The sequence below is a fragment of the Corapipo altera genome, unplaced genomic scaffold (assembly GCF_003945725.1).
Source record: "Corapipo altera isolate COAL_440 unplaced genomic scaffold, ASM394572v1 23b, whole genome shotgun sequence".
Lineage (NCBI taxonomy): Eukaryota > Metazoa > Chordata > Aves > Passeriformes > Pipridae > Corapipo > Corapipo altera.
In genome coordinates, this window is record NW_020884885.1 from 15,584,162 (window position 1) to 15,609,295 (window position 25,134).

Below are 25,134 nucleotides of genomic sequence, written 5' to 3' on the forward strand. Positions count from 1 at the left end.
GAGTCTAAAGGGCTCAAAGGAAGAAGCTCTGCCAAGATATCTGGGTCCCTGTTGTCCATCCCACTATCACCACCACCAACGTGATGTGGAAGTCTCTCTTCAGTTTGTACCTGGCCACCTGGACCTACCCACCTTGAGAAAGAGCCTGGTGGGTCTAACCCTCTCCAGCCGTGGGCAGGCAAAATGCACTGGTTCTCATCACTGGCACCATAGGAAACAAGGCTGCATCTTTCACTCAGGTATGCACCTTGGCAGCAGCTGCACCTGTTTGAGCCAAGAAGCCAGCACCAAGGTGTTAAGGAAACTTTCCTGTCTGATCATTCGGGAGGCACTCAAATTTGGGACTGTGACAGCCAAAGTGCCTCCCAATGGTCAGACAGGAAAGTTTCCTTAACAAAAGATGGACTGTTTGCATTGTGTATTGACGTGCCCTGTGCTCACGGAGTGCTTAGGGCTGCAGTTTTGGCCTCCGTAAAAAACTTCTTGCAGGGGCTGGCTGGGAGAAAAAATGCCCCTGCAACTGCAGCCAAGCCAGAAAGCATCCCTGGAGCTCTGAGTCTGTGGGTCTGCACCCATGCTGCACAGTCTGGGGCAGAGCCAGTCAGGTGGAAGCAGCCACACTGGGGGACAAGGAGCACACTGCCAGTTCTGGGGAAGCTCCATCGCTCCCTGAATGAAGCGATCCAGGCGCTGCCTCTCTCTGATGAGGTGACCACCGGGGTCTAGGCTGGAGCCGGGAGGTGAAGAACGAGGACATCCAGAAGAGCCCAGGCTTTCGAAATCAATTTTGGCAGTCGGAAAGAAATTCTCTTTTCCCTTCCCTTCTTCGCGGCTCTTTTGTTTTCCGCAGCCCGACAGAAGAGGCTTCCAGCAAGCGGCAGGGGTGGGGGCAGAGCCCACCCGCACAAAGGCAGCTCCCCACGGGCTGTGTGACCGCTGTCACGCTTTTTCGCTCAAATCAACGCCAGGGGAGGATGACGTGAGGCTGGTGCTCCCCGGCCCCGGGGCTGATTGGTCCCAGCTCAGGTTTGAACGCCAAGGTGTCCTGGCAACGAGAAGCAGAGGAGCCAGACTTTCCCGTCCCCACTCGGCTCCGGGAGCGCGGCGGGTGCTGGAGAAAGGCAGGCATCGACGGCGAGGAGCAGCGCGGAGGGCCCCTGGCCCTCCTCCAGGTACCCTCTGCGCGGTCCCGGGCCATGCCCCGGCCCCAGCTTTGGAGGTGGGATGAGTTTCACCCAGTGTGGGTGTCAGGTGGCCGGCGACGGCACTGACTCTACACGTCGCTCAGCCGGCACCTGTGCTTCTGTCTGCAGACACGGCAGTGGAGGAGCTTGTTTTAAGTGGGAGTAGGGAAAGGGAAATCACTGGGATTTTGGGGGTCTTGAAAGTGATTTTGTGGGAGGGATGCTTGGGGACAAGCTGTGCAGGGAGGAGGGAGTCAAGCGGCCTTCAGACAGTTTGTGGTCAGCTCTCTTGCCCTAGGAGGACGGAGCAGGTGATTTTGGCTAAGTTTGGGTTCGCCTGATTAACCAAACTCACGAAAGCCCTGCAGGGCAGCCAAGGCTACGAGCTCTGCTAGAAGAAGGTGGCTTTAAATTGAAATGAAAGCTTTTCCTGCTGATAGCTGCTCTGGTTGTGTCTCAGCGCAACCCGCCTGCATGTCCATTCCTCTGGAGCCGGGGGGAGGGTGAGGAGGGAAGAGCCCCCCAGGGCTCAATTGTGTGCAGGGAAGCGAGGAGCATTGTGAGGGTGTGCTGTAAAGAAAAGGCTTTTTCCTCTACTTGGGAGATGGGAGCAGAGATGTAAGAAGCTTGCTGGGGGAGGGCGCTTGCCGGCACGGGGAGGCAGCACTCACCACAGCCCGTTTTGCACCTGTCAAAACTAGCAGAGACAAACATGTAAAAAGATGTGAAAGATGTGCCAGCCATTAATGACAGAGCAGGTCCAAGCTGTCCTAGGCGAGGAACCACCTCCACAGGGTAACATCCATCCCAGAGGAGCTTCCTGGCTCCGTGGTGGGTGGTGAGCTTGTGGAAGGGCTGGTGTCCTGTGTGGATTCAGTGGCACACGCTGAAAAGCAGCACCCCAACTCAGAAAGGTCTTGGTGCCAAGAGTGGGGCAACAATGCCAAGACCTTTGAGATCACAGCTTGTGTTATTTATCAGGGCACAGGGCTGAGGGCTGCCTGAACAATTCTTACCCACAGCACCAAAGACACGAGAAGACTTGGTGATCCCTCTTAGTGTCATGCTTGTAGCAGAAGAGCAGTTCCTCAAGATCCTTGTGTCAGGGAAAGACAGAGGGACATCACAAAATGAGCAGAGAGGGTTTTGCTGGCAGTGTTTTGTTGCTGACCTGGATTCTCACTGATGACCTGGAGGTGTAAGATTAGCACAGTCAGCCTATCCCAGGACTGCGGGGGAATTAGAGAAAGGGAAAGGGTCATGCCTGTTACATAGATCATTTTTCACTGTTTAAGTGGGAATATGCAACACAAATTGTCAGTTTAAAAAAAAATCATGCATAATGCTGTGTTGCCAAGGTTTATAATTCTGGGGTGGCGGATTTACAGCAGTAAGTCCTTTGCCTGGAAAACAGAGGTACCAGGTCTATGAGATTCAGTGATGCTTTTTATATCTAAATAAAAGTTAAGAAAAAACATCTGTCCCATGTAGTAAGAGGAGGTTTGACCTAAACGAACCTGAAAATTCAGAAGCCTAAAGGTGAATTAAACTAATTGGGTATTTTCATTCTTTTTTTCAGCAATATGTTTTAGAGCCAGTTTTTAAAATTTAGCAGTTTGAGACTGGGTGATACTCCTACTTGGACCAGCAGCTCTCCCTGCTCCAATTAGTTCAAATAAGCCTTGTTTTTCTGAAGGGTTAAGGCAAGTACATTCTTCAAGCCTTATTAAACCCATGAACAGTAATGTCATTCTGAAACCCAAGAGAGGGGAAAGCATACTCACACCTTGCAGGCCATAAAAAGGAACAAATTCAGCTCACTCTGTATGTCCCCAAGAGTTCTGCCTAGGGAGTTTATGACTGGGAGTGTTAGCCCCACTGAAGCAGGACTTTCCCAGATAGTCATTAAATAACTTGTCTTTCCTGGTATTTTATGGAATCAGCAGTGCATGTTGATTGCTAATAGCATCTGCTTTTATTTGAGTGGGATCATATTTTATAACAATCCTTCTGTTCAGTTTGCATGTTTGCAGTGACCCCAGCGAGTAACCACTCCATGGCTGGTAGTAAATTCACTCCCAGATGTTTAATGATGGTATTTACTGTAGGAGCCACCAGTCTTAAGGCTGTAGTGATGATGTGGTGATTAGGGTGTGTTGATGGGACACAGGGCAGTTGGGTAATTGCTAGTGGTGAGCTAGTGAACTCCCAGGTAATTGCACCTTACCTGGAGAGGTGTGCTGTCATGAGCGGTGTTTTAAAGACAAAGCTGTGAGGAGTATAAAGGACAGTCATTGTCTCCGTATGACAGCACTGAATCATGAACAGGAAATTATCCCTTCTCCATACCAAGAAAAATAAAGCTTGGTCTGTTTTCTTTCCTGTCGGTTGCTTAAAAAAAGGCACTCATGGTAGGACTTGTGTGCCTGTCAGTCTGTGCTCCTTCCTTCTCTTCATACCCTTTAAACACTTAAGAAGTGGAGATGCTCTGCTTCAGGACACCTAAAAGCATCCTGAAAATGGGTCTTGAAGGGAGAAAAGAGAAAGACATACTCACTGTCCCTAGAAATGCGTGGCATAGACCAAATCTCTGTTAGATGCCAGAGAGTCCTTATAGCAGAGGGACCCCAGCAAAGCTCACTCACCAGAAGGCTTCAACATAAACTCAGATTTCATCCATAGACATGAGGTTCAAGCAATCCTGGTTCCTAGGAGAGCAGACATCATTAATGAGGTTATTAAGGGGAGACATTAATTTTACTTTTAATGAATGTGGGATCTACAGAAGTTTGTGTGGTCACTTGCTAGAGCCTCATGGCCCTTGGGCAAGATTTCTCAAGTCCCAGCCATTTCCATGTGTGTTTGGGCTCCTCAGGATATTAGCCTGCACGTACATGGAGCTGGTAGTCCTCACTTAGTCCTAGTGTTGGAGGCTATCTCAGGTGCTGCATCACCCCCAGTGCCTGCGGTCTCCAGCCTTGGCACTTTGTGTTTGTTTGCCCTGCATACCCATCAGTGGAAAAGCCAAAATTGCTTTGCCCTCCCCTCTCATGCGGGAGAAGGCTGAAGACATGATCCCTATAGTTGCCACCCTCTCCTACCCCAGAAAGGAGTAATCCCCAAAGCAGTGGTGATGCTAGAGTCCTCTAATGCTTCTGGAGTCTTCATCATCAGGTCCTGGAGGGCTTTGGGAAAGATGTCTTACGTCTATTTTACAGCTGAGAGGGTGAAAGCAAAGCAAGGGGCAGAACCTTGACACACATTGCCAGGAGGAGAGCAAATGGCAGGCTCTCTCAGCAGGGCCAAGGGGCTGATAGTGGTGCTCTCACCTTACCCAAGGTTCAAGCTCACCAGGTTGATCTGGTACCAGGAATGCTCTGGTTGAGTGGCTCTTTATCTGCTCAAACCTTTTCATTTTGTCTCATGATTAAGAGATAAAGATGGGGAGTATGTCTTTTCTCTCCAAATTATTGAGCTTTCCTTTCCCTCTGTAGCAAGAGAAAAATTGCAGCAAAACCAGCAAAACAAATTCCAGTACAAGATTGTTCCAGTGATGGGGAAAAAGTAAGTAATATGTGGGCCCAGGACCACCCAGGAGAGAGTCCTCTCTTGCCCCAGCAATGATTTAAGGGGTTTAGCAAGTCAGTAACAACAGTAAAGCTTTGGCAGGGTTATCAGTATATTAAGAACTTTGGGCAAGTGGGCCAGATGTTTCCAGGTACTGGCTGATAGAAATGATAGTGCTGGTCCAGGTTGCTGTAGTTCCAATGACACGCCTGGAGCTGCTCTACTGCTATGGTTAGTGATGGGAAAAGTGGTTTAAACTGTTCTTCCCCAGCCTGATCCAAGCACTCACTGCTCCACCTTGTTTGTTGGCATGAGCATTTACCCAGCTGCCTGATGCAGAGGCACTGGTCTGGCATAGAAAAAAACCAAACAAAACCAACATTTTCTCCCTTGGGGATATTCTACGGCCAGACAAGTCCTTGATCTAGTTCTCTGCACCAAAAGCAGTGCAGGCATGGTGGAGGGGGAAGTGCAGGCTGTCAGCCCACCACTGCCTGCTTTAACCAGTCCAAAATATCAGCTTGAATGCGAGGTCATGGATGAATCCTTTCCTCTGTTGTTCCTCTGGTGCTGATAAGGGAAACATGTTGATTGTGGTTTTACTGACCACTGCCAGATGTTTGAAATACTTTAGTTTAATCACTGGTCCAGGACCACTAGGTCCAGTGGCTCTGACCACAGGAGTGCTGGGCTGAAGGAAATCCCTTGAAACCCGCTCTCTTGTACCAAGATGATCACCAGGCTACACAATACCAGTTTTGAACCTGAAGATAGTGAGGTACAGGCAGAGATCAGAGCACAAGATTCAGAGGCTGGAGCTATTGGGTGTTGATCCTAGCTTTACTGCCAACTCTCTTTGTCCTGGGGCAAATTATTTGTCTTTCCTTTTCCCTGCTCCCCTTCCATCCCCTTTCCAAATCCTTTGTCACATGAGGGTTGGGGAGGAGCTTGCAAAACTCCTTCTGAAGTGCTTTGAAGACAGAAAGCAGTATGAACAAATGATAAGTTGTATGGGCAATATAAACAAACCTGGCTACATATTTCCCAGGCTCAATGAGGAAAGAGGAGGGATTAACTGGTGGGTGGCACCCACCTCCTAATTACAAGGCTTGTCTCTGGATCCCTTCAGTGTGAAGCATCCTCTTGGCTAAAAAGCAGATGATATAGTCACACCTGAGCAGAGGTAGGGGAAGAAAAACTTGTCACACAAGTGAACCAGAGTGGCTGGAAATTTCCTTTGGGAGGGAGTGAGTGGTGGGTGCCAGCAGTGGGTTGGAAATGGTCTTCTGGACCACCTCCAGACCTACTGGTTCAGCTATGCCTCTTCTTTCTTCTTGTCTGGTGAGTTGTTCCAGGTGATTGCTAGATGACTTTAAGGGTCCCATAAGATCTAGGGAAGTCCTTCCTGTAGCTGCCATTAGACTTCATTTATCCTTTCTGACACCTGATTTGGGGGATAACCCCTGGCATTTTAGTACTCTATTTGAACCACACCAATTTGTCAACTCAAAAAGCAGCACAGCCCCAAAGTTTAAGATTGAATAAATAAATGTGAGTATGCTTTACTTTCTGAACCTTTGCAGCATTTCAGGGTCACATTTCTAACGTGTCTTTGCAACAGTGGGAGTTAAAACCTGATGCTGCATGTGTATGTGCTAGGAAAAGTGAGATATCCCCACAAACAGCTGCTGTTGCGGAGACAAGAAACACAGCAGATACCATGAAGGCTGATGAACCTTCTGAGAACAACCCCAGACAGGTGTCTTGGGCCCCTTCCACAACACCCATGGTTCTTGTCTTACTGCTACTTTTTGCATTTCACACGTGCTCATGACCTTGCCTAAAATCTGGGTTATTCTTGCAGGTATAGCAACTCTGAAGAGCACCTGGAATAGGTTTGCAGGTCTGGCCCCTTGTTTTGGCCAAGTATGGCAGCAGATTTCTGCATGGGCAGGGAAGTGCAGATTTAGAAGCCTGGGACCAGGGAAAGCAGCTGCAATTTGCGCTTCTGCCTTTGATGCTTTATAGCTTGGGCAAAAATCAATCGGGATCTGTTGAAAGAAGACATGTAAGTGCCTAAAAGTGCAGACTGATATCTGCGTGCTGTTTATTTTGGTTTTAAGCTGGATCTCATAATTTCATTTTATGTTTGGGAAACAGGAAGAAATATTATTTCTCTCTCCTTTTAATAGTCTTCTCCAGCGTGAAAGCTGCTGGGGTAGGAGATGTCCCCATATGCGTGCAAGTGCACTTTGCATGCCCTGATCTCAGTTGAAGGCTTATATTGAATTACAGAACACTAGCTCTGGAGCTGAGCAGCTAAGACGCTCTTTAAGCCCTGCAGAGCTGCATGTAGTGGAGGGCATTTTTCCCCGGTGAGCATTTGATTCCTGCAGCTCTGTGAGGAAAGGGAGATATCTGCACCACCTGGGGGTGTTCCTCCGTTGCTCGCCAGGGCTGAGCAGCACCTGCTCACAACCAGTGCTTTGCCTTGGAAACCCCTGATGGGTGGCCAATATATCTGCTGCCTAGTTTCCCTCCCAGTTAGTCTGCATGGAACAGCCTCAGAGATTATTGCCCCCATCCATCCAGCTTGCCAGACAGATGTTAGAGATGGTGATGGATATATCTGCTCTCAGATTAAGAAACAGTTTAAAATGCATCCCCTGCCAGCTGTGGCCCTCTGCCCTATTAGCTTTTAAGTGGTCTCTGGAAGAAATCTTCTTTTTTTTTTTTTTTTAACTGAGCCCTACCCTTTCCTTCAGTCTTATTCTGCTGATTTCTGCCTGGCAAAGCCCCAGCAGCAGCCCTCGGGCAATGTGGCACGTGCAGTGGAAACAACTTTAGCTGACTGGCATGCTTTTGCAGGGAGCCCTTGTGCTGTACAAAGTATAGTGGGGAGGAGAAAATACCTCCAGATGGAAGTCAGAAATCTCTTCCTTCTCCCTTTTTCCCCCTAACCCAACAATTCAGTAGTTGTGTCAGCATGACTAGACAGCATGGGGATAGAGAGAAGCTGGAGCCTCCATAGCATCAAGCAAAAGCCTCAGTTGCCTGTTGCAGGAGCCTCTTTATGTCTCCTGCTGATAGAAGGAGAAAAGGAGCTACATGGGGAGGGCACCACAGAACAACTCCTTTGGGGGAGAGTGGACGCTCCTCTGCATTGGACATTTATATACCAGCTTGTCCTGCCCTGGTGTCTCTGCACAGGCAAATTCATCCTTGGCATGAATTTTCCTGCCTTTTCCCAGAGACCCTGAGAGTAGTCATCCCCGGGCTGCCTTTCCAGGGCTTTTCATCCTGCCAGAGACCGTAACAGCTGTGGTGCAGGTCTCATTTCTTGCCTGGGTTTGCCCTGCAACAGTGGCGGCAAGGATGTGCTTGAGCCTGCAGTCAGATTAACGGCTGGAAAGCTGCTCTTTTGCCTAGGTAGATTTAAAAGTCCAAGAGCAACAATGCTCAAAAAATAAGTCCTCTCCTGAAAGGAGATCTGGGGGAGAAAGTCTGGCTCGGTGCTGATGTTGTGTTGGGACAGGGATGCTGGGGTAGCAGCCTTAGTGGGAGATGGCTCTGCCTGCATTACTCATGGTGGTGGAGGGGAAACCTGTAACATGAAAATATAAATTATATGTGTTCAATAGATAGATAAACAGTACTTCTACCAGCACTGTAAATCAAGCCTTTTCTTCCCAGCTCTTCATAGATTTTACCAGCCTAAACTGGATTTTTTTGTACAATATTTATTTTTCACTACTAAGGCTTGAAGGAACTGTATTTTCAAGCAGCCTATAACTTCTTTTTTTGTAAAAAACTCAATTTTCCCCCTAAAGTCAGCTCAGAGCACCTGTCTCTTTGAAAACCAGGACCCTTTAAGATATCTCAGACTGCTTTGAATCACTAATTGCTTTTGAATAGGCAGGCCAAATGTTTTATCACTTCAAACTCCCGTAGCAATGCAAATCTATACAGCTGAGAAGCCTCTTTCCATGCATGGGGGTGATGGGTATAGATAAGGATTAAAAATGGAAACAAGTTCAGCCCGGGGGTCCTCTTTGTTCCTCCCTGTCCTTGGTGGGGTTGCCAGGGCTACATTTGTTCCCCTGCATCTTTTTTGGATGAGATCCAGTGCCCCTTGAATGCAAAGGCAAGAGGTACAGAGTCGGGAGAGGGCTGGATGAGGTCCTAGGTACATACATATTTCATTGCCCATGCCACACTCTGTATTGTCTTCTCTCTCTGGTTTCACAAAGGTGGTATTTTCTAAAACTCCCACTTGTTGAGGGCAGTACAGTCCAGGCTTCATCCTGTCTAAAGTTTCTGGCTTTTCAGTTGTATTCCACTCTCTCTGAATGGTAGCCAGGCATATTTCCCATGCCTGGCGAGAAGAGGGGGGATGCTTGGTATAAAAAACCAGGACCTGCCAGAGAGCCATTGGGAGGGGAGTACATGTGCTGTGCCATGTCCTTCCCAGGGTTGTTGTGTGTGTTTTGAGACTATGCTGGTTCACTCAAAGTGCAGGAGATGAACGTCACTTGCAAAGCCTTGCTGGTCCTGGGCTGCCCTGACTTCTTTAACTAACCCACAGCCTGAAGGCAAATATTGACTATTAAGAGGTGGAAAATGTTGGTGAGCAAGGAGGGCAGTCTAAATCCTCCTTTTTGCTTAGGTCGCCTGTTATTAGAGCTGCCTGCTGTGTGCTGAGTACGGGTGTGCTCAGAAATTGCCAAGAGCTCAGCATTATGGAAGCAAAAGCCAATTTACTGACTTCCCAAAAGAAAGGAAGATACATGCTGAATGTGCATCTGTTGGATGATATTTCTGTTTCAGTCATGCTGCTAACATACAAATGGAAAAGCAACTTTGTTTGCATGATTCGTGTAGTTACTAGAAAAACTTAGGTTAAGAATACAGTGATACTATGTAGGCATCAGGTACTATTTATTCTTAGTAGAGCAGGTAATAAAATCTGTTTTCTATTTGGCTCCCCAAGTGAATTCCAGTTGACATGGCCTAATCTACTTCTGTACTCTGGACATGGAGAGCAAATATCTTCATATAAAATCAATAGCTAACAAGAAGCCAGTCCCTTGAAGATAATAACAATTTATCTTTAAAATTAAAAGACAGACTGTGAAATTTTGTCAAAGAGGAAAAAAAATCTCTGCTCCTCTTTGTTTAGGTATTGTTATTTGTGTGTTTCAGGTGCATATAGGAACCACTTAGGACTTAATCAACTAAGGATAACAATTGTTATCATCGTTGTACTTTTAAAAGAGGCAGCTGTTTGGCTGCTTTCCCACCAGACTGGAATTTCCAGGGAGGCACAGAGGAACTGGAGTGATTTTAGGCCTTCATCCCTGTTCATCAAAGAGCTTTGGCTCAACAGGACTGAAACCCAGGCTGAAATCCTGCAGGGGTTTACGTCTTTAGTATTGGGTTCCAGCCCAGATTTAACTATCTTACTGAACTGGGGTCTTAATACATAACCTTAGTGTTAGCCACGGAAAAATAAAAAAAAAAATTATAAAAAAGATTTTGAGTATAAAAATTATATAGGACAATTAGAAACCATAGAACTTGCCTGTCCTTTGCAAGCTTGTATCGAGAGGTGGTCTTGGATGTCCAAGTCAGTATCCAAAGCAATCCAGACTTGGGACCCTCCTTGTTTCTGCACGAGGTCCCCACTTGGTACTACCAAGACACAGAGCTGGTGTAAGACTGTGCTGTGCTCTGACACCTGGCACCAGCAACCACAGCAGAGCAAGGCATGGGAGAGAACCTCCAGTTTTGGTGGTATGAGAGGGCTTTGAGGCTGGAGATGAGGGACTGGCTGTGTGTAATGTGGGGGATTCTGAGAGCACAGACTGGCAGATGGCTTCTGAGGCATGATGTTGGAAAAGCAATTAGGGATCAATGGGAACAGCACGGGTAGAGAGCAGGAAAAGGTGTCCCAAAGGATGGAAACTGTGCCAGGCTCAGGTGCCCTTCCAGCATGAAACTGGGAGCCCAGGCAGGGAAGGAGGGGGAAAAGCTGCAGCAAGAACCAGAAAAACCTGCTTATACCAGGCTGGGATTCACATTACTCACACTGGTTTAAAGCAGGTCAGGTTCACTTTGGTTTCCAGGCAAAGATGGCCAAACTGCCTAAAGACTGTTTTCAGCTCAGCTCAGAGCAGTTCTGAGCTCCCCTGTGCCTGTTCACTGTGTCACTGCCCCTGTGCACTCCTACCCTTCACTAGTGCAAGATCTTTCCTGGGATTTAAGCCTTTCTAAGCAAAGGCTGGGCTAGGGGCATGCAAAAAGGCATGTTCCCCAACCCACCTGAGAGGTTGGATTGCATCTGGGCACTCACACATCCTGAAACCACAGGGTTTGAAGAAGCAAGCTTGCTGGTTGAAGCTGGATGGGAAACTGCTTCTGGAGTTGCTCCCTATTGCCAGGGAAGAGTGATCTGCCTCCCCCAGATGCCTTCCCCGGTGAGAAGCTCCTGAGAGTGGTGCAAGCTGCCCTGCTGCAGGTCTCATCCACACTGGCACCAGGGCTGGCTGCACCATGCTTCTCCTTCCCACCAGAAGATGGGCCAGGTGGGTCAGCCCACATGACTTACTGGGTTCTTACAGTCAACTGGGTGTAAGAAGCAGAGATGAAACCAAAATCTTGCTGAGAAGAAGGAGGAGGAAAGGAGCTAACAGCGTTAGAAATCAGATTGTCGGAGGCTAATGGCTTATTAGGCAGCAATAACAGTAATTTACCTTTGAATTCCAATAATTCATCATAATGCTCTGCACCTACCTCATGAATCCTCACTGCTTATCTCACCCCTCTTGTTTAGGGATCTGAAAGCATTTCATAAACATTAATTAATTGTTCCTCCACACCCCTAGAAGCAAACTAAACATTATCCCAACTTTGCAGCTAGGGAAGCTGAGCTCACCTAAAGAGATAACAACTGAGCAGGGATGCAGGAGCCTATGGTGCAGACCCTTACCCCAGCTTCTACCACAGGTATCTTTCTGCAGATGGCTCTGCAGTGTGGACATTGGGAGCACAATCTAGGGTAATTCAGCCCCTCACCCATGCATGTTTCTGTGCTTACCACTATTTTCAGGTGGCAGGAGAGCTGTAAAAGGGTAAGGGCTGCTCCCGCCTTGGAGATGTCTACAACACTCATGTCTATCTCATCACCTTCAAGACTCCACCACAGGGACCAGGCACCTGCCAGTGTGAAGCACCTGTCATTATTCACAGTAGGACTCTCCCTTTTTTTAATGACTACGTTAATGACCCTAATCTGTTGGTGTGCATGTGGTTAATCCCACAGCTCTACAGACTAGCAGTTCAGAGAGGTTTCCTCTCCCGCCTTCTCACACCTCACTTTGCATCCTAACCTAATGCTTCAGCGCTGAGATGAGCCGGTGGGACCTGTCCAAAGCAGAAGGCACTGCCCTGTCAGCCTGAAAATCAGGCTGCTATGAGTAAATATCCAGGATACAACAGTAACAAATCAGGCCATCCCTCTACAAGGTCTCAGCTAGGGGATGTGACTTGCGAGCGACATCCTGAAACAAGATGCTTGACCTTAAATCTGTTCTCATTTGCATTGGTGGATCTTGGACCTTAAGAAAGAGGGAGCCTGGCAAAGATAGGGTGTGTGACAAAGAAGTAAATTAAGTGGAGGATGTCCTCTCCAAATAATGAGCCTTGGCAGTGGAGGGGAGGACAAGACACTGGAGGTCCATGTGAGGCCAGTAGTGGCCTGCTAGGCAAGGGGGTATTTTTTTTTTTTTCAGACACCAACTGTTGACTTTTGGAAGCCAAATGGATGCCAGCATCAGAGCAGGAGGGTTGTGTTTCATAGAGAAGTCACGGTGGATTAAATGTAAATGAATCTGCAGCATGATGGACAAATGGGATCAGTGCCGGGAATCCCAGCTCCTGGTGGGGGATGGATTAGTAACGGGTACTGGTGCATTTGCACACAGGGAGGAGTGAATGGCAAGGCAGGGAGGTTTCCAGCACTGCCCTGCCTGTAGCACTGAATGAAAGAGACATCTCCGGGCTCAAAGAAGAGAGGTCAAGCCTAGATAAACACCGGCTTGGTCCCCCATCAGAGAATCACTGAGGCATGAAGAAAAACTTTAACAGCTGCAATGCTGCTTTTGAACCTCCTAGTAAAAGGGAGGGTCAGGAGGTCAAAGCGTTCAATGCCTCTGGGAAGAAGAGGACTTTTCCCTGCAAGTTCAGTTGAAAAACCGAACTAAATTAGCATGACCACACTGCTAAATGCTTGGGAAACCTGAACGGCTCGGGTCACAGGCTCCCTGAGCAGCAGAATGGTGAAGAGCTGTTGCATTCCCATACTCAACAGCCATAATTAATGAGGCTATTTCCTAGGCTAAAGGCAGGTCTTCAGAATTCTGTCCAGCAGCTGGATAGGAAATAAAATCTTGTGGGATGTGCCCTGGGCATCCTTTCTCCTCCTGCCAGTGTTGCCCTTTCCCCTTTCTGTTTCTCCTGTCCATTTTCTCTCTCTCACTCCTATCCACCTTTGTTTCAGCTGCTTCTTCCTCCCCTGTTCCTGGTGTCACACAGCTCAACTCACTGTTGAAGTGGGGAATGGCAATGAAGTTGTAATGACTCCACCATACTCTCCCCTAAGGATGCTGGATGGGAATGCAGGAGCTCCAACCTAATTAAATCCCTTTTTTTCTACTTTTTATTGCAAAAGGGGTGAGAGCTCTGACCCACATTTTGAGTTATTCACTTCCACTTTGGAGCTGGATTTTGCTGGTTTGGACCTTTTGCAAGAGCCATTCTAGACAAGGCAGTGCAGGTTGCTGGAGGATGTAGGGACCTGAGATTTCTGGCTCTGACTGTCATGGGTTTTTACAATGCCTTTCCACTTGGCTCATATTCATCTTGTTCTGTGAATGTGCTGGACACCACTTTTCATGAGACCGTTCGCAGGTCATCTCCCTTCACAGCTCCCACCACCCCAGGTGTGGAAAGCAGAGAGACACAAGCAGACCTTGCAGTGGCAGTCAGTGCTTTTGGGAAGGGGATGTTTGCCTACACACGGCAATTCAAATACATAAGACCAATGTAGCCAAAAAGTTTACTGCCTCAGACCGCAATCCTACAGGCTGCTGTTGAGCATCTCCATTCGTATTGCAGTCACAGGAGACAAGTGCTCAGCAAATTTTCCAGGCCTGCTGCAGAAGCAGAATGAATGCTCCTTTGAATAAAGCAGGAGGACAAGAAATATATCGAGTTTCAGAGGCCAAGGGGCCTGCCTTTGAAGGAGAACAGCTAGTCTACCAACCAGACCAAAGTCTCTCTTTCCTGCAAGCTCTAACCCAAGCAGGGCTGCAGGTGAAAATGATGGGGTACAGTCTGTAGTACGCTGGCAATCAGCTGCAGTGGCTCTGCGATGCTGAGCCCCGATTCGGCATTCCTCTGATGCTGCAGCATCTTTTCTTTCTCATGTCTCTTGTTGTCCTAGAAACAGAGGAAAAAATTCTTCCAGAGAAGCGTTTTTGTTAAATTTGAGGCAGCATCCTCTGTTTCTTACCAAAACAGTGTATGGTTGCATAATAAAACCCTTGCCAGAAAATCAACTGCAGGTTGACCTTCCAAAGAAACCTGGAAAAACTTAATACCCTCCGAATTTCCCAAAGTCCTAAGAGTACTGAAAGAGTCAATGGGCACTTCCTAACACTGCTAAAAATATATGTTGAGTAACAGGAGGCAGTATTCCTGTGTATATATAAATATTTTTATCTATTTTCATATAGATGTAATTATATGTATTATTTACACATATTATTTATATGTACATATATATAGGTCCTCTCTTCTAGCTTTGAATTACGGCTCTTGAGGTAGAGGGTGTCTGCTGAAAGTCAATATGCCATATGGTACCGGCCACTTTTCTCTCCTGGTGCCAGGACTTTGCTGGAAAGGCTGGCATTTTGGGGGCGGTTGTCTTTATTTGAGAGGGAAACTCATCTGGGATAAACATGCCCTGCTCAGGCAGGCAAGGGATGCACTGAGTAATTTCCCTGAGGCACATGAAATGTTGTGGCTGTGTCAGGAAAGGATAGTGACAGGAAAGGATAGTGACTGAAAAATCTCCTGAGGCTCACAGGATCTGGAGCCACATTCCCAAGGCCTTAAGGAGTCCATGGGAAGGAGAGAAGGAGAGGAAAGCACCATGGGGGCCATGTAGCCCTTGTGCCCCAGAAGGAGGGGGACTGCAGCTCTTGCCTCTGGTGCCTGCTGGGAGATGGCAAAACAACAGACGACCCTCAAGCTGGCAGGAAGGTTTGACAGCCATGATGCTGACTGCATCCAGCTCCTGTGGAGACGCCTCTGAAAATCTGGCTTCTCACTCTTTCCTTTTAGAGATGGGCCTAAAAAAGAAGCTTTCCTCTACTCTCCCCTCCCAAGAACAGCTCAGAGGGTTTTGGTTTTGTGCCTAAAGCTGAAACCCAACAGCTCTGCAGATCCCAGTGCCTCAAATACCCCTTTTCCCCTTATTGCCCGTGCTGACTATGCACTGTAGCACAGGTTAACAGTGCTGTTTGAGCTGGCTTGGATGGCTGTCTCAAGGGAGATAAGCTCTGCTAAGAGAGGCTATAGCTGGTCACTGAAAGGTGACCTTTTCCTCGCACACACTGCATTTGTACTCATGAGGAGGTTTTTGTGCAAACGTATTCTGTATCTTAGGAAGCATCAGAACAAGGACACTTTTTGTGCTCCTAAGGAGAGCAGCAAGACAGTATCATTTTCTTTGGGGAAACTCAGATAGGGTTGCTATCTCATCTGCTGCTGGAGAGACCAAAGGACCTGCTTGGTTATGATTCACCTGCTCAAGATGCTGAGACAGCATTGCTCTCCTCCCAGAAGCAGCCTCGCTACTCAGTGTACAAGAACCATGTGACTTTTCAAAACTCTAAGACAAACCTTTGGAAAACCCAGCAAGGAACCAGTGAGACCAAACCTAGAAATTCCTTGGTCAGTCCCTGAAGATGGCCTCAACGTCACAGGACCTTTAAGAATAAATCCAGACAGTGGATGCACTGAGACAGTGCAATGGATGGAAAAGGTGGGTCCATGAGCCAGGCTGGAGGAGCTCACTATATCCTGGACGCTTTCATCCATCTCGGTTAATGGAAGGTGTGGAAAACTCTCAGTAGGGTGGGGGATCAAGGGATCATGAAGGCATGGGTGCAGAGGTAGAAGATTATTTTTCACAGTATTAGCTTTACCTTTACAAGTGAAAAGGAATTTCCAATATTTTTACAACCTGCAAAAACCAGAAAGATTTAAACCACAAAATCTTTTTATTAAAGGAAAGACAACCATCCTCACTAGTGGCAAATGAACCTCTCCTCAGTATGTGTCTAATTAGGATCTCAGAAGAGTATCCAAGCTAATAAATAAGATATGTATCTCCTGAGAACAGCTTTTGTTGTTTTCTTTTATGGATCTTTGTTCCTCCTGCACTGTACGGTCTCCAGGGCATGGCCTGTGTTATGGAGTGCCAGATGTATTATCTGATTTTAGGAGATTATAATTATGAGGAATATGTCAGAACAACAGAAAACTTCATTTAAAAACCCAGTTAAAGCTGCCGAGTGACAGCTACATACCTGTGTGTTGCATCACCTCCTAATCCCAGCAGCTTGGATGTGGAGAAGAGAGTAGTTAAGGGTATCCAAAACCTTAGATACGGATATCATAAGGTCCACATGAGATGAGGACTTTCTGACTATCAGTTAAAATTAACACAGATTTTGTGATGGAGCAGCAACCCTGAGATCTGTTTTGGAGTGGTCATCTCAGGATCCATGGTCTGATGGCTGGGTCATCCTTCCTCATGAGTGGTAGGACATTTCACAAAAGATTCTGGATAAAGAAATATAAACATAACTCTGTGTTTGCTTCACTGTGGGTGATGCTTGGCACTGGGGTTGCACCAGCACAGGCATTGCTGGAGCACCTTCGCCAGTAGAGACCACCAGGATGGGATCCTGAGGCTGATGCCATCACAGCCTCCCCATTGCTTAGTGGGCTGTGGAGGAAGAGCATTGGTGTGCCAGGCAGGGGAAGCTTTCAGGTGGGTTTTTTGGGAGCTAGAAAAGCAGATAGAGGAAGGAGCTGAGAAGTTTCCAAAGCCTCCAGCACAGCAGCAGGCACCTTCTTCTTTCAAAACCGGCTGAACCTGTCTCCCTCCCATCGTCTTGCTGTGGTTTTAGGGTGTTCTAAGCCCCTGGCCGGCTGAAGGGCATAGGGCACAAGGACTGCACCCACCTCCTGGGCCAGGCCAAGCTCTTCCTCTCTGAAAAGGGATTGTTTCCTCTGTTCTGCTTGGGGACCTGCCAGGACAGGTGGAGCTCTGGGCCCTGCTGTCAAACAGGCTGAGCACTTCCAGCCAGGAATGAGCCCGCCCATATGGCCCCATGGGAGGGGGGCCAGGAGTCAGGGATAGAGAAGTACAGTGAGATTTTCCTTGGTTTGTTTTTAAGAAAGAAGATTTTAAGACTTCTTTTAAAAACCATGATAATGTTTTCAGACTTTTTAAGAAAAGATAATTTAATAACTTTTTTAAATAAAAAGAGAATTTAATATTTTTAAAAGCTTTTTTTAAGAGGGTTTTTTTAATAGAGGATTTAAGACTTTAAGGGGACAAAACCAGAATTTATGAGCTCTTTAAAAAAAAACAAGCAGGAGAATTTAAGACTTTATTTTAAAAGGAGAATTTTAATTTGTTTTGTTTTGTTTTTAGAGAGGATTTAAGACTTTTTTTAAGAAGAATTAAAGGTTGTTGATTCAGTGCTTTTTAAAGAAGAATTTAAGACTTTTTTTTTTTTTAAGAGAATTTCAGATTTGTTTTTTTTTAAAACAGCCGAGGCCGCGGTGTGAGTTTGGGACGCAGGGGGCGGGGCGGGGCTCACCTGGCGGGGGCGGGGCTCACCTGGCGGGGGCGGGGCTCACCTGGCGGGGCGGGGCTGTCGAGGTGGGGCGCGGCAGGGGCGGGCCGCAGGTTTCCGCGGCTCCGCGCTGCGGAGCGGAGCGGCGGGACCGGAGCAGGGCGGCCGCTGCCGCCCGGGAGAGGAGCCGGAGCTGTAGCTGCTGAGCCGTGGCCGGGCCGGCGGCAGGTGAGTGCGCACCGGCGCGGTGGGGCTGGGCCGGGCCTCCCGGCCAGTGGCCGCCGCTGCTTTGCAGCACCGGGGCGCGGCCCTGCCCTGCCGCAGCCGGGCCGGCACCTCCGGGAGCGGCCCCGGGGAGGGGGCTGCGGCTGCGGCGGGGCCGCTGGACACGGGGCTCCGCGGGGAGAGCTGTCTCCGGGGCAGCCGGCGCCTTGCCGCCTGGCCGGGCCCACGGGAGCGGGGGACAACACCCCGGGGGCTGCAAACTGGAGCGGGGGCGGCGAGGGGCTGGCTTGGGGCAGGGCGCCGCAGGAACCCCGGATCCCGTAACGAGAGCCGGGGCTGGGCTGACTGGGAGCGGCTTTCGGCGCTGGAGAGCCCCCGAGCCCCAGCGCCACCTGCCTGGTGCCGCGCCGGTCGTGTCCCGGTCGGTCAAGCGCCGGGTGGTTTTGCTTCCCACCTGCTCGGGGAGCCGGGCGCTGGCACGGGCATCCCCAGCAGCTCTGGCCACCGGCATGGGCCACCCGGGCCGCGCTCGGAGGAGCAGCATCGCGGCCCCACTTAGCGCGGAAAACGCTGGCCAGAGCCCCCAGCGGAGGAGCGGCCGAGGCGGCGTGGGGTCTCAGCAGTCCATGCCAGGAGCCTCCTCCCCTCGCCGTCTGCATCCCTGGGACAAAGCTGTCCGTCCTTCCTCCGTCCAGAGACGTCTCCGTCTCCCCGAGGAGAAGGGTTAAATTCCTCGATAAGAGCCAGACTTCAGCTGCATACTTCTGATGCCTTCTGTGAACTCTGCCGGCAGGTTGGCAGGTTGTTTCGTAACTCCACTTGTGGCCTGCTGCGGGGAGGAGGAGGGAGGGGGGACGGGATACCAAACTCCTCTCCCTGTTTTTTCCCTGCCCTGCAACAGCACTTTGTAACTGCAGGTTAGAAACCCAAATATGTGTTAAGAGTGTGGTATTTGCACAGAAGAAGAGGTCAGAGCCGTGCACCCCTCACTCAGAGGGGTTGCCTCCAGCACAACCCCTGGCACTCCCCTCAGGGTGGCTGATTTCAGGAGAAATTAGGGAGAAACAGGTGGAAATGAGTGAGAAGTGCTCCGGGAAGCAGGACGGAAGCTTTGTCTGCTCCTCGCAGTGAGCGAGGGCCAGCTCTCAGGGATGCTGGTGTTAAGGGCATGCTGGCAGGCCCTGGCCCGGTGCTCTGCCAAGACTTGCCAGGCAGGCACTGGGCCCCGGGAACGTGTGGGAGCACGAATGCCAGAGCTCTGCCGTCAAATGGCAGGGCACTGGATCCCGCCGGGATGGGACAGTGATGCTACACACACCTGTCAGCTCACCTCAAGAGGCAGCTGTGTGGGGTTACACTCACTCCTCATGTGGCAGGAATTGCAGCTCTTCGTAGGGAGAAGAGAACAAATGCGTGTGCATGTGCTATATGTGCAGTGGGTAGGAGTGGGAGCGTTTCCAAATGCTGCTTGCCTGCCTTATCGGTCGGTGCTGGTGATGTCTGCTCAGGAAGGGGTTATGGGGAAGGATGGACATTCTTACCTTCTGCTGGTGCCGCTGGAATGCCAGGAATCCTCCTGTATCCCAGTTATCTGCTGGGAGAGCCTGAGCGTGGTGCCTGGCCTCCCTCTCCACATAGCTCCGCTGGCTTCCCCACACCCTCTTGAAGGAAATGGCATAGAAATCAAAAAGCTCACACAAATGCTTACATCTTCCTAAAGCCTTTCTTCCACCATTTCATGGAAAGCTGGGAGGCCAGGGAGCACAGCTTGCAGCGCTGTGGGTGCCCAGCACCCACCAGCAATTGAGCACTGCAGGTCTGGGGGTCCTGCACTCTGAAATTTCCTGGCAAGGGGGTCGCAGCTGCTCTAAAATACAAAACTCTTTGCAAATGAGTGCAAGAGAGACATAGGAATTAGTTCTACCCAGGGCTTGAAGAGGGGAACCTGAGCAACTGTCTCACCCTGAGATAATCAAACAAAAACTAAGTTTAATTTATTCTAAATATTTTTTTTCCCTTATGCTTAAAAAAAGTGAGTTATGGCTATGCTCAGCTACTCTGTAGCTTTGGATACCCGCAGGCCCCAGTGAGGGTGCTGGGGAGCTTGCCAGGCTTGACCAAACCTTTGGGTGGCGGCTGGCCAGAGCGGTGCAGCAGCAGCCAGCCTGAATCATCCTGGCTTCCCTGCTCTTGGAAATACGACTTGACCAAAAAAGGTAGAGTGGTGTAATTGCTGAAGATACAGGGATTTACTGCCCCGAACAAATAGAGGAGCTTCTGTGCTGAAGAATTTTGGATGTTAAATGGGGTTGGTGGGAGCTGGTGTGCTCTGACAACGTGTGCGTTGTCCACCTCCGTAGTGGAGATTTGTATTGTGCTTGCCTTCGCCATCACCATGTGCTGCAGGGAAATATTGCTTGAGTGCCTCTGCTACCATCTGAACTGCACTGGTTCATCTCATCCATGTTTTTCAGCATCTCTCTGTCCTGCCTTGTGTCTTCTGCTATATGAAAAACCTCCAGTGGTGGCTTGGAATGGACCCAAGCCCGTGTTCTGTTGCTTCTCCATGTGTTGTAGGGGTGATTTTTTGGGACCAAATCCAGACAAGAGGTTAATCCTCCCTGGCTGAGAGGCCGTGATGTGTGTGCCAAGACTTCAGAGCAGAGTATTTTCTGGAGTCTTGTGAGGTCATGTGCTGTGGTGAGCTAGGAAGAAGTCCAGGTGCTACTTGACAGTGGGTTGCTCTGTGCCTAAGATTAAATAAATGTGAGGGAACACTAAGTGTTAGCTCTGTGTGTATGCATTGTTTTTGAAAGCATCTTTTTAAAGGATGTTCTTCCATCTGTCCCAACTTGTCTGTGCCCTTGTAAACCCGTGTAGTCAAATTAAGGCATAAGCATGTCTCCACTGAAGGATTTTAACAAAATCCTATTGTTGCAAATGATTGCTACCATTTTTATGTCCTTCCATTTTTCAGATGCCAAGTTCATGAGCTTCTAAAAGCAGCTGATTATCTGGCTTTTTGTGATTGGAGTCAGCACTTTCTTGAGGGCTGGGGTGCTTCCAGCTGCCTCAGGCTAGTCATCTAGAATAACTTGTTGCTTCAAAAAAAAAAAAAAGGGCTGAAAAAATAACCTGGAACACTTCTTACCCAAACACATGGATGGATCAGCCCTAAGCTGGAAACTTCTGGGCAGTTGAGGATTGTCTGAATTTTGGAAGGCTTTCTCTATTTCCTAACCCTGCTGTAGCGCAGAACCTGCTGAAGCTATTTGTCTTAAGAACTGTGTGCTCAACCCTTCCCAGGTGCCTCCTGTGTAACTGGAAGGACTGATGATAGGATATCACAGTGCTCTCAACAGAGTTTTGGGATCCAGAGTCCCCCATGGATATTCTCCATGATGTTAAGACCTAGCACTATGCTCCTGAGCACAACGGGGACTTTGGAGACACACAGAGCATCCTGTAGGAGAGTAACTGTTGTCAGAGAAGCCCAGCAAGTGGCAGCTTCCCCTTTGCTCCCTGCTTTTCCTACCAGCCCAGGGAAGCCATTGGCACCCAGATGGTGTTGTGAAGCTGTCTGACTGTATGATTGCAGGGAGAACACTTGAAGGGTTCTTGCTGGTTTAATGATTCCTGCTGGGAACATTGCTTTCCCCAGGAAGTGTGAGTGTGTGGCAGGGAGCTGGTCTCTGCCTCTGGATGCTTGCCTGAGGCAGCTGGTGGTGTGCAGTAGGTTGGATGAACACCGTAGGCATCTAAAGATAAGAATAAAGATGGGTTGATTTGGGTTTTTTGGAGGCTTTGTGTTTGCTGTTTTCACTTGCCAGTTTATATTTTCTTTTCTGAGTTCTGGCAACGTTTGGAGGTGTCAGTGCTCCTTTCTGCAAGGAGCCAAACGTACTTGTGGTAGGAATGCTGGGTACACCAGGCTTTTACCTCTTTGCATGTTGTGATTGGTGCTGACTGGTTCCTGCAACATGAACACACACCCCCCTGCTTCTCTGAGAGACAGCTCAATTGTCAGAAGGCAGCTTGCGGTCCCCCTGGCCTGTTGACCAGTATGCCCAGGTCCTTGCATAATGGTTTGATCCTGTAGAAAGTCTGTGTTTCCCAGACTTGCTCTGAGGTCATTTCTCCTTCCTCTTCTCCCTACCCTGATTCCTCTGGAATGGGGCTTTCTCAGGGCTGCTTGTCACGTTCTTGGGGTCCTATCCCAAAGGATTGGATCTGTGACGCTTTCCCAGGGCTAACCCAGCCTGGGCACAAGGTTGTAATACATCATACCTGGTCCAAGGTATTCCCTTCTGCCCACCATCAATGGGGAAAAAAAACTGTATCTGCATAGGCATTTGTACCTCAGAAAGGATTCCTGTAGTTGTTTGGGGGATTTAATTGGGATTTGTTTCTTTCTTTATTTATTTTTAAGACCTTTTCTATTGCTCTTTCTAGTCTTTTAAAAATCTTACAAACTCAGCATCATATGTAGCAAAAGGATATTTGTTCTTCCCACTCTGAAAGGGAAACATCCTTGGGACCCAGGAGTGGATGTACTAGAAACATTGCTTTGAATTTTTGAGATGCTGCATGCTGAGGACTAGTTGTCCCTCAAAACTACTACTCAAGTATTTTTTTGGAGCACTTTTATGCGGTTCAAGGATTGCCTAGACTGCGATGTTAGATTTGGTCCTGTCCTCTTTGAATTCACTTGGCTTTTTAATGACCTGCCAGGAGTATGAAGAAGTTGGAGTAGGAAGTTCAAAAGGACATATTTCCACAAAGTGACCCCAGGTGAGCATTAGTTGTGTGAGGATTAAGCTCCTAAATGCTTCGGAAAAAAACAATATATTTTTATTGAGTCCCCCTTTCTGCACAGGCAGGAGAGCCAGCACAGTCTCTGGCACCAGTTCCTGTCCTTCAAGTATCACTGAGTGCTGGCATACTTTGACTGCCAGTGTTTAGACCTACATGTGGAGAGGGAGGTGAAGCCCTTTGCTGGCATCAAAACCCCTTCAGCCAAAGGTCCTCTGCCTCCCAGCAGAGGCCATGTGGCCATGATTTGTATCACTTGTTGAAGGACAGTGATTTTTACCCCTGGATTGATGTCCCAGACTGAGTTGGCTCTCCAGACATATGGCATGATTTTAGTGCTTTAAGAGCTTATTATCTCTGGGTAGGTTTAGGTGGGATTGATAGCACCTCCACCTAATTAACCAAGTAGTGTGAAAGCAGAGACTTCTAAAATACCCAAGTGTCTTATCAAAGGTTTCAGCCTGGATTAATTCTGGTTCTCTTGTTTATTTGTCTTTGTGTCTGTGTGTGTGAGAGAAAGGAGCCTTTTCAGCTCTCTGCAAATGGTCATTAAAGACCTTTTCAATCCTATAAAGTTATAAATAAATATCCCTGACAGCATGCACCTGCATATTCATCAGTGCATCCTCTCCTGTGGAGACCCAGCAGCGTGTCCTTGACGTGTGGCTGCTTTATGAAGCAGGCTAGGAAACTGGAAGTTATTTTGGAAATGGCAAATAAAATCTGGGAGGTTTATCCCTGGTTGTGCATTTGCTAATTTGTTAATCACCTTCTCCTGTAGGATGAGAATTGGAGTGGAAAGACAGTTGCTGGTGGCTGACACCAGCTCTCCTGAAAGAGGCTGGAAGGCAGGTTGGCAGGAGAATATTTGTAGGTCATTTTGCTTTTTTGTGTCTCTGGTCCTACTTGGAGGAGAGCTGCAGAGCCTAAATTTTCCTGTAATCCTGTGGAAATTAAATTCTTGGTTAATTTGAGAGGCAACAGGGAGAGTGCCTGTCTCCACTTGCCTTGTTGCTGGCCAAGGTGCATGTTGTCCTCTGGGCTGGACTGGGTGAGCATCTCCAGGAAGCTGTGTTTTGAGGCTTGTTTCTGGCTCTTCTAGAGGCATTGGGACAAATAGCTCATTGGTTGGGTTTTCCTTATATGGGTCTTGCCCTCAAGTAGCGGGAATGGAAATTATCTTTCTCTCTCCTCTTTGGCTGGGGAGGAGAAAGAGGGTACTTTGGAGTATTTCCAAGGCTTGAGCAGGCTCTTGCATCTCTAGATTTGCGATATTTGTCCAATCTGGGGAATGGGTTGTGTGTAATAACAGGGAAATGTTCACAAATTACTTCATACCTTCACTGATGACTGCTGTGGCAGATGAATGCAGCAGAGACACAGGACCTGCTGGCATATGCATGCCAGTGTTGTATTTCTGTGCAGATGGTCTGGCAAATACCCTTCAGAGCTGGATTGAGAGTCATCCCCTAAAGATGACGAACCTAATCTAGATCAGCCTAGATCAGTTCTAGATCAGCCTAGGGCCCAGAAATACCGATACCTAGCCCTGCGTCTGCTGGGAGCTGGAAACCTAAATACTTCCCCAGCCCATCCTGGGCACGGCATTAGGGTGAGCTCAATAGAAAGGAAAAAAGAGCATGGCAGTACAAAAACCCTTCCTCTTTCCCCTCTAATCTACATGTTGCTAATTTTGCTTCTCCCCCTTGAGAAGAAACTATGGATTTACTTTCAGCTGCTTTCATGAAGTCACTCTTCACATGCGGGTCTGAGGGGGATGGTAATGGTTACAGGAATAGCAGGTGCTGCTAATGGTTCCCTTGAAAACCTTCATGTTTATGGCAGACTTTACTAGCCAGCCCTGCCAGCTCTTCTTCCCCCATGGACAGTAACCATTACTGCTGCAAAGGAGAAATGTGATGCGTGAAGGTGGGAAAGATGATCCTTCCGCTTCCAAGGCTGAAACATTGTAATGTGAGTGTGTGCAGTAGATGGAGGGGGGGGGAGTTGATGCTTTTAATGTATAATGAGCTTTTGGTTGGTGGTTCATCTCTGGGTTGGACTGACTGGTAGTCATCCCTGAAATGTCATTACTGCCTGTGATCCTTGAATTGGCTCTCAATGCTGGCCTGCCATGCCAATAAATCTTAGCTTGCTTAAGGGCGGGGGGGGGAAGTTTCCCAGCTTCTTCCCAGTGTTATTTCTGAAGCCTTCATGTGGGTCTGATCCTGTAGCAGATCCAAAAGCTTGGGTTAAAGAAATGGTGAGAGAAATTCCCACAGGTGGAGCTGGGATGGAGTGAGTATCTGACATCAGCCGTAGTATGAGCCTCCCTCCCCTAAATCCCTGCCGGAGGCCATCACCCCGAGGACTGTCCCCATCCTGTGTCACAGCCCTGGGCAGGATTTCTC

At 48.5% G+C, this 25,134-nt stretch overlaps 1 protein-coding gene across 4 annotated transcripts in view; it reads left to right on the forward strand.

The window, feature by feature from the left end:
- Positions 1-526: 526 nt before the first annotated feature.
- The window catches only part of RASSF7 (Ras association domain family member 7), a 34,312-nt gene continuing 9,704 nt past the window's right edge, over positions 527-25,134 (forward strand). The window contains exon 1 of one of the 4 annotated variants that reach the window (XM_027642273.1): positions 527-1,172. The gene's annotated coding sequence lies outside the window, so the exon portion shown is untranslated. Of the gene's footprint in view, positions 1,173-17,832; positions 17,915-22,462; positions 22,703-25,134 lie in introns of those variants that run through there. The other 3 variants (XM_027642275.1, XM_027642274.1, XM_027642277.1) reach the window with 3 other exon arrangements.